The sequence below is a fragment of the Carcharhinus amblyrhynchos genome, chromosome 20 (assembly GCF_965287045.1).
Source record: "Carcharhinus amblyrhynchos chromosome 20, sCarAmb.v2.hapA, whole genome shotgun sequence".
NCBI classification, from domain to species: Eukaryota; Metazoa; Chordata; class Chondrichthyes; order Carcharhiniformes; family Carcharhinidae; genus Carcharhinus; species Carcharhinus amblyrhynchos.
Window position 1 is genome coordinate 5,247,160 of NC_137343.1, and position 14,248 is coordinate 5,261,407.

Genomic DNA, 14,248 nt, shown 5'->3' on the forward strand with positions numbered 1-14,248 from the left:
ACCTCTGGCGAGAGACAGAGAGGCACGAATTGCTTCTTTCAGGATCAGGCAGGAACTGACTGTTTTAAAATAGAAGAGAAACCGTGTTTCTTCCTAAAAGCTTAGCTCCTCCCATTTTCACATGACTCTGTCTTTTGTTAATCAACTTAATCAAAACTCTATCTGAAACCCCTAGGAAACCTAAGTAAACACAAATGCGTTAACTCTGTTTAGACAGGCATACCATGAGTTGAAATGAGTTATTATCTTGCCGTTTCAGCATGAACATAGGACATAGAACATTACAGCGCAGTACAGGCCCTTCGGCCCTCGATGTTGCGCCGACCAGTGGAACCAATCTAATGACCCTCTAACCTAAGCTATCCCAATGTTATCCATATGCCCATCCACTGACCATTTGAACGCCCTTAAAGTTGGCGAGACCACAACTGCTGCAGGCAGGGCATTCCACGCCCTTACTACCCTCTGAGTAAAGAACCTACCTCTGACATCCGTCCTATAATTACCACTCCCACACGGAGCTGCAAGTTTTCCCAAACGGATCAATGCCTTGCAACAAAACACCGCTTCTTACGAAAACATGATATCGATACATTTCTTAAAGGCGCAGTATCGTCACACAGCCTCATTTCTGACAGATTCAATATTTACCAGAAGAAGTGGGGAGGGGCACATTGTAGGGAAACCCAGCAGGGCCATTTGAACTTAGTTGGATTCAAACAGGTCACAGTGTAGCTGTTCCAAGGGCCTTAACCTCACTGGTGAAATCACAACATCCAATTTCCACCAACCCTCGTGACTGAGATCGCGACATCTGAGGGGTGATTCTCCCAGCGCGCTGTGTTGCTGTAGCAGCTCAACAGGCCAGGAGGCTCGAGCAGAGGTCGTAGTCCGTGCTTCCCACTGGGCACCACAGCCTCAGCTCCTCTCCGGCCACCAGGTTTCCAGCGTTGTCAGCTCCACGGCAGAAATCGGCACAGAGCCGATTAAAATACTTAAACTCTAATTTAAATCCCATTAGCGGGCCCGGGGACTGAGGCATCCAGGCCCACTGCCTCTCCCCATCACCAGGGGTGCTTCACTCCAGCAGGGTTTACAACAGCTTCCCGCTAACAGGGAGCTGGAGGCCCGACCCTGCTGCTGGAGTGAAGATGGACCATGGGCACCACCCCCCCCCCCCCCCCCAGGAGGTAAAGGGTAAAGGGGGTACCCCTTGGGGATTGCCAGTCTGGCAGTGCCAGTCTGGGCCCTTGGCACTGCCCAAAGGGCAAAGTTGCAATGCCTACTTGGCACCTTGGCACTGCCCACCAGGCATCGATCAGTACCCAGGGAGGCGGGTCCAGATTGATGGGGTCAGAGTGGGCAGGGCCTACTGGGGGTGGGGCCTCTGGGAGGGCAAATCAGTGGGGGTGGAGTCCTGCTGCCACTCAGCAACTTGGATCAGTGACAGAGGGAGGGAAAGGCTGCGGGGGAGGCAGGGGGAGATCGAGGTGGGCCGGGGTTGGGGGAGTGGGGGGCTGGTCCAGACACATCTGGGAGGCCAGCAATTGGGGTATGGGGGTGGGGTCATACAGCCAAAGATTTGGGGTCACAGGGCTGGCCGGCGATCGAATTGGCTGCGATCGGGTAAGGCTGGCAGTGTGGGAGCTATTGCGCATGTGCTGATCTCGACGCTGACAGATCGGCGCACGCGCAGTGGCTCACTCAGCACTGTGCTGCCAGCCTCTCCAGTGGGAATAGGACCTAGCCCAGTTTTTATCGTGATTCACACTAGGGCACACTGCAGAGTGTGGGAGGTTCATTTTGAAAATCCCTCTGAAAAAAAAACAGCAGGATTTACTCCAGTTTTTTTGGGGGGGGGAGAATTCCACCCCTGATTTTTGCTGCCCATTTCTGGTGACATCATTGAGTTCACGCCCATACTGGGTGAGAACCTGATTTGCATCAATTTTAATAAATTTAAATGTAATTAACCACTCCCTCTCGCCAGATCTCCCTCCCTCTCCTCACTAGATGTTCATACCTCGCTGACGTGAGGTTATATCGATGCAGTATCGTACAAGTTCACCCAGACGTGGGGCGACGCACCGAACTGTAAGAACAGTGGGACGTTGCGTTGTAACTTAAGTTACAAAGTGACGCCAACAGTTGCTCAGTTTTCGTTAGAAGAGAAGTTAATGGTGGCACACGAACGTTTGTTCTTGGTGACTTGACTTGTAAACTCCCAAATTTGAAGGCAGCTTGGTTTCCTGGGAAAGGCTTATACACAGACTGAAGGGACGGGTATTAAATGTCAGTTTTCTCAGAGGTGCCTCTCATCCCAGGCCTGAACACCAAGTCAAACAGAGAGGGTCCTGTCGACTTATTACTGTGTGCCCAGATCCCAGTCATCAAACGTACTGCTTGTACTGACAGAGCAACCTGTAAAACCCCTGAGGGAAAACTGACATTTGCAAAAGGTGTTGTGCAAATTTTGGAATTATTAAATACAAATAAGATATAAATGGGAGTAGTTTTTAATAAGTCACCAGTCCATTTCTCTACTGCTGCAGGGCTGGCACACATACAATCCCTGACCTTAACACTGAGCTCACCTTAACTTCACAACGTTGGAGATTAACATCAGTTTTCTTTGGAAGTTTAATAAAACTATAAAAGTCCGGTCTAATGGAGCAAATAAACCTCCTCTTTACTCAAGAATCAAAGTTGAGAAGAAGTGAGAGAGAGAAAGATAGAGAGGGAGAAAGAGCACCACAGAGAGAGAGAGAGACAGAGACAGAGACAGAAACACACACAGTGAGATAGACAAAGATAGAATCTCTACAATGCAGAAGAAGGCCATTCAGCCCATCGAGCCTGCACCAACGACAACTCCACCCATGCCCTATCCCCACAAACCCACATATTTACCCTGCTAATCCCCCTGACACTAGGGGTAATTTGGCATAGCCAATCAACCTAACCCACACACCTTGAGATTGTGGGAGGAAACCCACGCAGACACGGGGAGAACATGCAGATTCCACACAAACACTAACCCAAGGGCAGAATAGAACCCGGGTCCCTGGCACTGTAAGGCAGCAGTGCTAACCACTGTGCCACCGTGACACCCAAAAGATGGAGAAGGATGTTGGTTAGCTGTAGTGAGTCAGCCAGCACCGCTGTTCCCAGTGTCATTACTCACCACAGTTTTGAAACAAAAACAGCCCAGTGCCTGCTAAATCTTTATTACCAAGCACAAGGGGCACAGTGGCACCATGTTTTTGAGGATGAGAAAGGGGACCTAGTGGTAGGGGATGAGGATATAGCTAAGGTATTGAATAACTTTTTTGTTTCTGTCTTCACGGAGGAGGACGTGAATAATTTGCCGGGTGTTAGCGATGGAAAGGTGGTAGGACTGGAGGGTCTTAATGACATTACTGTTACTAGAGAGGTGGTGCTCGACAGACTGGAGGGGCTGATTGTGGACAAATCCCCAGGACCGGATGGAATGCATCCGAGGGTTCTGAAAGAAATGGCGGAGGTGATAGTGGATGCCTTGGTGGTTATTTTCCAGACGTCGCTGGATTCCGGGGAAGTGCCGGATGATTGGAAAACGGCTAATGTTACGCCGTTGTTTAAGAAGGGTGCCAGGCAAAAGGCGGGGAATTATAGGCCGGTTAGTTTAACGTCTGTGGTAGGTAAAATGTTAGAATCTGTCATTAAGGAGGAAATTGCGAGGCATCTTGAAGGGAATTGCTTGATAGAGCAGACGCAGCACGGTTTCATTAAAGGGAAGTCGTGTCTGACAAATTTACTGGAGTTCTGTGAGGATGTGTCTAGGGCGGTGGATAGAGGAGAGCCGGTGGATGTGGTCTTTCTAGATTTTCAGAAGGCGTTTGACAAAGTACCTCACAAGAGGTTATTGCAGAAGGTCGAGGGACATGGAGTTGGGGGTAGGGTGTTAGTGTGGATAGAGGATCGGTTGTCAAATAGGAGGCAGAGAGTGGGGGTCAACGGGTGCTATTCGGATTGGCGGATGGTGCCTAGTGGAGTGCCTCAGGGGTCGGTGCTGGGGCCTCAGCTTTTTACCATTTATATAGATGATCTGGAGAAGGGAACCGAGTGTAGGGTGTCGAAATTTGCTGATGACACCAAGATTGGGGGAACGGCAAATTGTGCGGAGGGTGTGGAGAGTCTGCAGAAGGATCTAGATAGGCTGGGCGAATGGGCCAGGAAATGGCAAATGGAATTTAATGTTGGCAAGTGTGAGGTGGTCCACTTTGGTAGGAAGAATGGTAGGAAGGATTATTACTTACGGGGCGAAAAACTGCAGCAGGCGACGGTGCAGAGGGACCTCGGGGTCCTTGTGCATGAGTCGCAAAAACCCAGCTTGCAGGTGCAGCAGGTGGTCAGGAAGGCGAATGGGATGCTGGCCTTCATAGCGAGGGGGATTGAATATAAAAGTAGGGAGGTCTTGCTGCAGCTGTATGGGGCATTGGTGAGGCTGCAGCTGGAGTACTGTGTGCAGTTTTGGGCGCCGCACCTGTGCAAAGATATTTTGGCCTTGGAGGGAGTGCAGAGGAGGTTTACTAGGCTGATACCGGAGTTGAGGGGGTTGAGCTATGAGGAGAGGCTGAATAAACTGGGCTTGTACTCGTTAGAGTTTAGAAGAATGAGGGGAGATCTCATTGAGACGTATAAGATGATGAATGGGATGGATAGGATAGAGGTGGAGAGACTCTTCCCGCTCAAAAAAGACAGTAGGACTAGGGGGCACAGCCTCAAGATAAAAGGGGGGCGGTTTAGAACGGAGTTGAGGAGGAACTTCTTCACTCAAAGGGTGGTGAATCTCTGGAATTCTCTGCCCGTTGAAGTGGTGGAGGCTGCCTCGCTAAATATTTTTAAGACGCGGGTTGATGGGTTTTTGATAAGAGAGGGGATTAAGGGTTATGGGGAGAGGGCGGGAATGTGGAACTGAGCCACAACAGATCAGCCATGATCTTATTGAATGGCGGGGCAGGCTCGAAGGGCCAGATGGCCTACTCCTGCTCCTATTTCTTATGTTCTTATGTTTAACACTGCTGCCTCACAGCACCAGGGACCCGGGTTCAATTCCCGGCTTGGGTCACTGTCTGTGTGGAGTCTGCACATGTCTGTGTCCACAGTCCAAAGGTGTGCTGGTTAGGATGCATTGACCATGCTAAGTTCTCCCTCAGTGTACCCGAATAGGCACCAGAGTATGGCAACAAGGGGACTTTCACAGTAACTTCATTGCAGCGTTAATCTAAACCTACTTGTGACACTAATGAGTAAACTTTAAACTTTAAATCCCAGGTGTGAACGTCAGAGGCTTGAGTGTATTGACTCTCTGTATCAAATATGGATGGTCGGCCACAGAATAAGATAGAACTTGTTATAATGAGACCTGAACACATCCTTCTGACTGTCGGAGAGATCTGAATGGAGCAAGAATTATAAAGGAGAGCAGGAGGAGATAAGTGAGATAGAGAGGGTGAGGGAGGCGATAGTGGGAAAATTTAGGAAATTTCTGGTAAAGGGTGCTTGGAGAGTTGATCAGTGAATGCATTTAACTTTAAAGTTAAAGTTTATTTATTAGTCACAAGTAAGGCTTACATTAACACTGCAATGAAGTTACTGTGAAATTCCCATAGGAGACTTTCCCATAGGAGGAAGGAGGAAGTCCTCTTAGGAAACTTTCAATCAAATCATACAACAGGGTGACCTGGTCACCGTTGTGATGTTGTTTGTCATGCTGAGTGCCAATGCGTTCTCACTGTCCCTACATGACAATAGTGACCGCACCTCAATAAGTATTTCATTGAATGTAAGGTTTGTAAAAAGCATTACAGAAATACTAATCTTTCTGCCTCCTTCCGCATCACATTGAAACTCTCGCCATGACAATGGAAACTCCCCTCCACCCCCTCAGGAATGGGATATCCCGTCACTGGGCCATTGCTGAGAGGGACATGATTGGGGTCAGATGATTTTCCTCCTCAATCATAGGGGGGGTGTGGAAGAAACACGGGTAACCCTGGCACCCCTTGTTCCTTCCACACGCCCCCATGCAATGTGTGAACCATGTTTTGGGATGGGGTGGGTGTCCCACTCTACCACCCAGAATTACTTTTATATTCCGGCTAAAATGGCATCAGGAATATTCTGGAAGGAGTCTTCGATGCTCTTCATTGCGAGATACAGCACAGGAGGAGGCCATTCAGCCCATAGTGTCCCATACTAGCTTTTTGAAGGTGCTATCCAATTGGCCCCACACCCCTACTCTTCCCCCAAAGAGTGCAGTGTCGTTCCAGCCAAATCCTTCAGTTATTGGAGCTCGGCTGGAATTTTACCGGCCCGCCCGCCACGGAAATTGGAGCGGACAAGGGGCAGAGATGGGAATCTCCATTGACTTTGGGCGGGATTTTCCGCTTTGGAGATGAGCGAGGCTGTAAAATCCTGCCCCTAATCTCTGAGCCTTGACTGACACACATGAGGCGATAATCAATGTGGAAGTGTATGCAGAACAGGCTTTGCAATTTCCCCAGTGTAAGGGAAACCCAAATAGACAGATCATCATTGAGACTAAGGGGCTGTGTTTAATTGCGTTTCAAGAGCAAGGCTTTCATTAAGTAAAAAAAAAATCGGCAGTCCTTAAATCACATGAATTGGATCTATAATTGGACTTCAGATTAGTAATGACCATCAGTCTCCTCAGCATCCCGAAGGATGTTTGTGAAGATGTGAGGAGACAATGAAATTAAACAACTTCAACACTGAGTTCCTCAGCATGTTAAAATGCAAAGTTAGTCAGCTATAGCACTCAAAGGCTGAAATCATTTCCTACCTTATTACAAAGAAGATCAATTGCTCTTATTTCTCATTTATTTTTGTTTTAAAGAGCACGGTTTCCGTCTCAATTTACCAGGTATGCAATCTGAATGATGTACCCCATGAATGAGGAGTGGAATTGGGCAGCACGGTGGCACAGTGGGTTAGCACTGCTGCCTCACAGCGCCAGGGTCCCGGGTTCAATTCCCGGCTTTGGGTCACTGTCTGTGTGGAGTTTGCACATTCTCCCCGTGTCTGCGTGGGTTTCCTCCGGGTGCTCCGGTTTCCTCCCACAGTCCAAAGATGTGTGGATTAGGTGGATTGCTAAATTGACCCTTGTTTCAGGGGGATTAGTGGGGTAAATATGTGGGGTTGCAGGGCTCAGGTATTTAGACTTGATGGGCCGAATGGCCTCCTCTGTAGTATGGGGATTTTACGATTCTATTCTGTGAATATGGAAAAGCTGAACTCAATGACAGGTCCAATAACTGATTCCTTTACTGTCACCCAGGCCTCTGCTGCCCACGTTCAAACTCAGATCAAATCACCCACAGAGGGTCCTGCTCATGCATTGTTTAAAATTCCCATCCTGCTTTTCAACTTCCTCTCCACCTCTGTACTTCCCACAGCTCCCCCTCACCCCCACACGCCGCCAAGAGATCTCTGCGCCTCCCCCCATACCCCACACACACCGCTGAAAGATCACTGGGGCCCCCCCCAACCCTGCCCACACACACCACCGAGAGATCCCCCTCTCCAATTCTGGCCACTTCAACATCCCAGTCTTTAACTCCTTGTACCTTTGGCTACTGTGCCTTCAGCTGCCTGAGCTCTTAAATTCCCTTTCTAAATCACTCTCCCTCTCTTTCCTCTTTTAAGATGCTCCACAGAAACCTACCTCTGTGATCTATTAGGATGATGTGGGTATGCCGGCGTTGGACTGGCGTAAACACAGTAAAAAGTCTGACAACACCAGGTTTTAGTCCAACCTATTTATTTGATAATATACTCACAAGCTTTCGAGGGACACCCTCTTCGTCAGGTGAATGGAGAGTCGAAGAGGGTGTCCCTCGAAAGCTTGTGAGTATATTATCAAATAAATAGGTTGGACTAAAACCTGGTGTTGTCAGACTTTTTACTTAATCTATTAGGATCATAGAATCCCTACAGTGCAGAAAGATGCCATTCAGCCCATCGAACCAACAACAATCCCACTCAGACCCTATCCATCTCATAACACCCCTACAGATCAGATGAGGCCAATCGGCCCATCAAGTCTGCACTGACCTCAGTCCCACCCGGGCCCTATTCCCATAATCCCACATATTTACCCTGCTAACCACTCCCCTGACAATAGGGGCAAGTTAGCATGGCCAATCCACCTAACCCCCCCATCCTTGGACAGTGGGAGGTAACTCGAGTACCCGGAGGAAACCCACGCAGACACGGGGAGAATGTGCAAACTCCACTCAAGACAGTGACGCAAGCTGGGAATCAAACCCGGGTTCCTGATGCGGTGAGGCAGCGGTGCTAACCACGATGCCACCGTGGGACCCTTAAACCCACTGGGTGAGTGGCTTGGATAGAATGCACAATGTGGAAATGCCGGCGACGGATTGGGGTAAACACAGTCAGAAGTCTCACAACACCAGGTTAAAGTCCGACGGGTTTATTTGGTATCAAAAGCCACTAGCTTTCGGAGCGCTGCTCCTTCGTCAGGTCACTTATGAGGGGTATGGACAGAGTGGATAGTCAGAAGCTTTTACCCAGGGTGGAAGAACATAAGAACATAAGAACATAAGAAATAGGAGCAGGAGTAGGCCATCTAGCCCTTCGAGCCTGCCCCGCCATTCAATAAGATCATGGCTGATCTGTTGTGGCTCAGTTCCACTTTCCCGCCCTCTCCCCATAACCCTTAATCCCCTCTCTTATCAAGAACCCATCAACCCGCTTCTTAAAAATATTTAGCGAGGCAGCCTCCACCACTTCAACGGGCAGAGAATTCCAGAGATTCACCACCCTTTGAGTGAAGAAGTTCCTCCTCAACTCCGTTCTAAACCGCCTCCCCTTTATCTTGAGGCTGTGCCCCCTAGTCCTACTGTCTTTTTTGAGCGGGAAGAGTCTCTCCACCTCTATCCTATCCATCCCATTCATCATCTTATACGTCTCAATGAGATCTCCCCTCATTCTTCTAAACTCTAACGAGTACAAGGAGTCAATTACTCAGGGGCACAAGTTTAAGGTGCGAAGGACAAGGTTTAAAGGAGGTGTACGAGGCAGATTTTTTATACAGAGTGGTGGGTGCCTGGAACCCGTTGCCGGGGAGGTAGTGGAAGTGGATACAATAGTGACTTCTAAGGGCGTCTTGACATGTACACAAATAGGATGGGAATAGAGGGATATGGTCCCCAGAGGGGTAGGGAGTTTTACTTCAGTTGGGCAGCATGGTCGGTACAGGCTTGAAGGGCCTGTTCCTGTGCTGTAATTTTCTTTGTTCTTTGATATTGTGAGCCTCTATTTTTGGTGATGTTTTCCATCCTGCTGTGTGCTGCATCCACCCAAACAGGCAGCGCGAGCCTTGAGATGATGGGTGGAATTTCCTGCTCCCCCGCATCCAGGGGGTGCCTTGTGGTGGCAGAGGCAGCCTGCCAATAGCCGGCAGTGGGACCATCCGTTCCTGCCACTCTCAATGGGTTTTCCTATTGTTTCGCCCCCACTTTAGCTGCCACCAGTGGTCACTGTCAGTGGGACCAGACAGGGCGGCGCAGTGGTCACTGTCTGTGTGGAGTCTACACATTCTCCCCGTGGTTGTGGGGGTTTCCTCCGGGTGCTCCGGTTTCTTCCCACAGTCCGAAAGACACGCTGGTTAGATAAAGCCAGAGTCCGTCTAGGAGCCAGTATCTAGGAGCCAGTAAATGTCTGGGAACCAGTGTGTGTCTGAGCCAGTGCGTGACTAGAAGCCTGAGCATGTGGCGGAGGTTATAGTGGATGCCTTGGTGGTTATTTTCCAGACGTCGCTGGATTCCGGGGAAGTGCCGGATGATTGGAAAACGGCTAATGTTACGCCGTTGTTTAAGAAGGGTGGCAGACAAAAGGCGGGGAATTATAGGCCGGTTAGTTTAACGTCTGTGGTAGGTAAAATGTTAGAATCCGTCATTAAGCAGGAAATTGCGAGGCATCTTGAAGGGAATTGCTTGATAGAGCAGACGCAGCACGGTTTCATTAAAGGGAAGTCGTGTCTGACAAATTTACTGGAGTTCTATGAGGATGTGTCTAGGGCGGTGGATAGAGGAGAGCCGGTGGATGTGGTCTTTCTGGATTTTCAGAAGGCGTTTGACAAGGTACCTCACAAGAGGTTATTGCAGAAGGTCAGGGGACATGGAGTTGGGGGTAGGGTGTTAGCGTGGATAGAGGATTGGTTGTCAAATAGGAGGCAGAGAGTGGGGGTCAATGGGTGCTATTCGGATTGGCGGTTGGTGACTAGTGGGGTGCCCCAGGGGTCGGTGCTGGGGCCTCAGCTATTTACCATTTATATAGATGATCTGGAGGAGGGAACTGAGTGCAGGGTGTCGAAATTTGCTGATGACACCAAGATTGGGGGAAAGGCAAATTGTGCGGAGGGTGTGGAGAGTCTGCAGAAGGATCTAGATAGGCTGGGCGAATGGGCCAGGAAATGGCAAATGGAATTTAATGTTGGCAAGTGTGAGGTGGTCCACTTTGGTAGGAAGAATGGTAGGAAGGACTATTACTTACGTGGCGAAAAACTGCAGCAGGCGACGGTGCAGAGGGACCTCGGGGTCCTTGTGCATGAGTCGCAAAAACCCAGCTTGCAGGTGCAGCAGGTGGTCAGGAAGGCGAATGGGATGCTGGCCTTCATAGCGAGGGGGATTGAATATAAAAGTAGGGAGGTCTTGCTGCAGCTGTATAGGGCATTGGTGAGGCCGCAGCTGGAGTACTGTGTGCAGTTTTGGTCGCCGCACTTACGCAAAGATATTTTGGCCTTGGAGGGAGTGCAGAGGAGGTTTACTAGGCTGATACCGGAGTTGAGGGGGTTGAGCTATGAGGAGAGGCTGAATAAACTAGGCTTGTACTCGTTAGAGTTTAGAAGAATGAGGGGAGATCTCATTGAGACGTATAAGATGATGAATGGGATGGATAGGATAGAGGTGGAGAGACTCTTCCCGCTCAAAAAAGACAGTAGGACTAGGGGGCACAGCCTCAAGATAAAGGGGAGGCGGTTTAGAACGGAGTTGAGGAGGAACTTCTTCACTCAAAGGGTGGTGAATCTCTGGAATTCTCTGCCCGTTGAAGTGGTGGAGGCTGCCTCGCTAAATATTTTTAAGAAGCGGGTTGATGGGTTTTTGATAAGAGAGGGGATTAAGGGTTATGGGGAGAGGGCGGGAAAGTGGAACTGAGCCACGACAGATCAGCCATGATCTTATTGAATGGCGGGGCAGGCTCGAAGGGCTGGATGGCCTACTCCTGCTCCTATTTCTTATGTTCTTATGTCCGAGCCAGTGTCTGTCTGGAACCCAGTGCGTGTCTGAGCCAGTGTGCCTGAGTCAGTGTGTGTCTGGGAGCTAGTACATGTCTGGAAACCAGTGCGTGAGTGGACGCCAGTGCGTGTCTGGAATTTTGTGTGTGTCTGGGAGCCAATGTGTGTCGGGAACCCAGTGCATGTTTGAGGCAGTGTATGTCCAGAAGTCAGTGTGTGATTGGGAGCCAGTCTGTATCTGGAGCAAGTGTATGTCTGGAAGACAGTGCGCGTCTGAAAGCCAGCGTGTGCCTGGAAGATGGTGCCTGGGATGGATTTTTGGGTCTAAGGGAATGAAGGTAAATGGGAAGAAAGCTGAAAGGTGGAATGGAGGAAAAAGAAGTGTTGAATAGCAGAGCGGGGTAGAAACGACCATCGCGCCTGTATTAAACGGCAAATATTCCCCCCTTCTGTGTAAGAAATCCAGTATAAATGGTGTCAATATCCAGGCCTACAGTGCCGGTTAGATCAGGAATTGCGTGGAGGAGGCTCCCAGGTACATGAGTGAGAGAGGCAGAAGTGACTGGGCTCCTGGGAGCTGATTCTTGGACAGACTGAACATTAGTCTCGAAGCTCTCAGTGAATGATTCTGATTTGAGTGGATTTCTTTTGCGTGGGGCCCCGGTGGAAACGGCCGTTTATCTGCTAATTGGATTACTTTGTTGCTGTTGATGATACAAGTGGGAGAGAGTGTCCTGATGGGCTGCCAGGGACTCATCACTGTTGCTCTGGCGGTGAGTTTACAGAACTATTTGTCAATCTTTCTCAGTAATATAAGCAGCATTATGCGTCGACCCTCTGCTTACCTGCTACGTTCCTGCCACTCAAACCTAATGGGCTGAAGGGCTCGGGAGACTGCCAGAGCCTCTGTCAAATTCAGAAACTCCACAACGCCTTGGCACTTTGCCCGACTCTCTCACCGCTCAACTTGTGAGAGCAGTGAAAATATTTCCAACTCGTGAAATTTGTTGGTTGTTCCCTTCGCACGTGGCCCACTTTCCCCGAGACCAGGCTCGTGTGGTAACCCCCTTCCTGCGGCACCTGTCACAGAACCAGGGAAATAGTACAGCACACCAAGAGGCCATTCAGCCCCTCAAATCTACGCTGGCCATTTCATTTCTAATTTAACAACAAGCTGTCTATTCTAATCCCATCTTCCAGCACCTGGCCCACAACATTTGCCAGAGATCCGGGCATCTTTTAAATCAGTTGGGGGCTTTGTCTCCTTCACCAAACCAGGGAGCGAACATGCCACCCTCTGGATGGAAAATGTTTTCCTCAAGTCCCCTCTAATCTTCCTACCAATTGCCTTAAATCTGTGCCCACTCCCCCGTGAATGAACCTCTCAACTGGGGGAGACAAGTCTTTCTTGTCCACCCTGTCTATGCCCCTCATAATTTTTGTACAGCTCAGTTAGGTTACCCCTCAGTCTCCGAAAGAAAACAACCCCAGCCTCTCCAATCTCTCCTCATTGCTGCTATTTTCAAACCCTGACAACATTCCTGTACAGTAAGGAGTCTCTCATCTTCAGGTTAAAGTCTAACAGGTTTATTTGGTAGCACGAACTTTCGGAGTTTCACTTCTTCATCACTGAGGAAAGGGCAACACCCCGAAAGCTCGTGTTACCAAATAAACCCAATAGACTTTAACCTGGTGTTGAGAGACTTCTTACCGTGCCCACCCCAATCCAACGCCAGCATCTCCACAGCTACCAACATTCCTGTAAATCTCCTCCGCACTCCATCCAGGGCAATGATCTCCTTGCTGTAATGTGATGATTAGAATCGTACACAAACCTCCAGCTGTGGCCTAAACAGCATTTTACACAATTCCATCATTATATCCTTGCTTTTGTACTCCCCAATAAAGGAAAGTGTTCCATACACTTTCTTTTCCATCTTAGCGATCTGTTCTGCCACTTCCAGGAACATGTGGACATTCACACCAAGGTCTCTGACTTCCACGACAGATCAGCCATGATCTTATTGAATGGCGGGGCAGGCTCGAAGGGCTAGTTGGCCTACTCCTGCTCCTATTTCTTATGTTCTTAAGTTCCTCTTCCCCTCTCGATATCTTCCCATTTATTGCTGATTCCTTTGCTTTGCTTGTCCTCCCCGAATGCATTATCTCACACTTTTCTGGGCTGAGTTCCATTTCCCCCTTTCTCCCCACGCAACCAAACCATTGATTTAATTTCAAAAGTCTGAAAGTGACGGGCAGACATTCAGTGCTGAAACCACATCTACAAAAGGTCATGAATGTAGCCCAATCCATCACGCAAACCAGCCTCCCATCCATTGTCTACACTTCCCGCTGCCTCGGAAAAGCAGCCAGCATAACTAAGGACCCCACACACCCCGGACTTTCTCTCTTCCGTTGGGAAAAAGATACAAAAGTCTGAGGTCACGTACCGACCGACTCAAGAACAGCTTCTTCCCTGCTGCTGTCTGACTTTTGAATGGACCCATCTTGCATGAAGTTGATCTTTCTCTACACCCTAGCTATGACTGTAACACTACATTCTGCACCTTCTCCTTTCCTTCTCTATGAATGGTATGCTTAGTCTGAATAATGCGCAAGAAACAATACTTTTCACTGTATGTTAGTACATGTGACAATAATAAATCAAATCAAATCAATGCATTTTAGGTATTAATAAATACTGACTGGGACACCGAGAATAAGTTCCTCTTCTCTCCTCCAAAAATCTACCAGGCTGTATTTGACCGCTAGTCGAGAGGGAAAACAAGGCCTCGCTATAATATCTCATCCATGACAACACACCACTTAACAATCACCAGGTAGGAGTGTTCCCTTCCAGGCAGGAAACACTTCAGCAGTCAGGAATATTCAGCCTCTGATCTTCGGGTAAGCTTTCTCCAA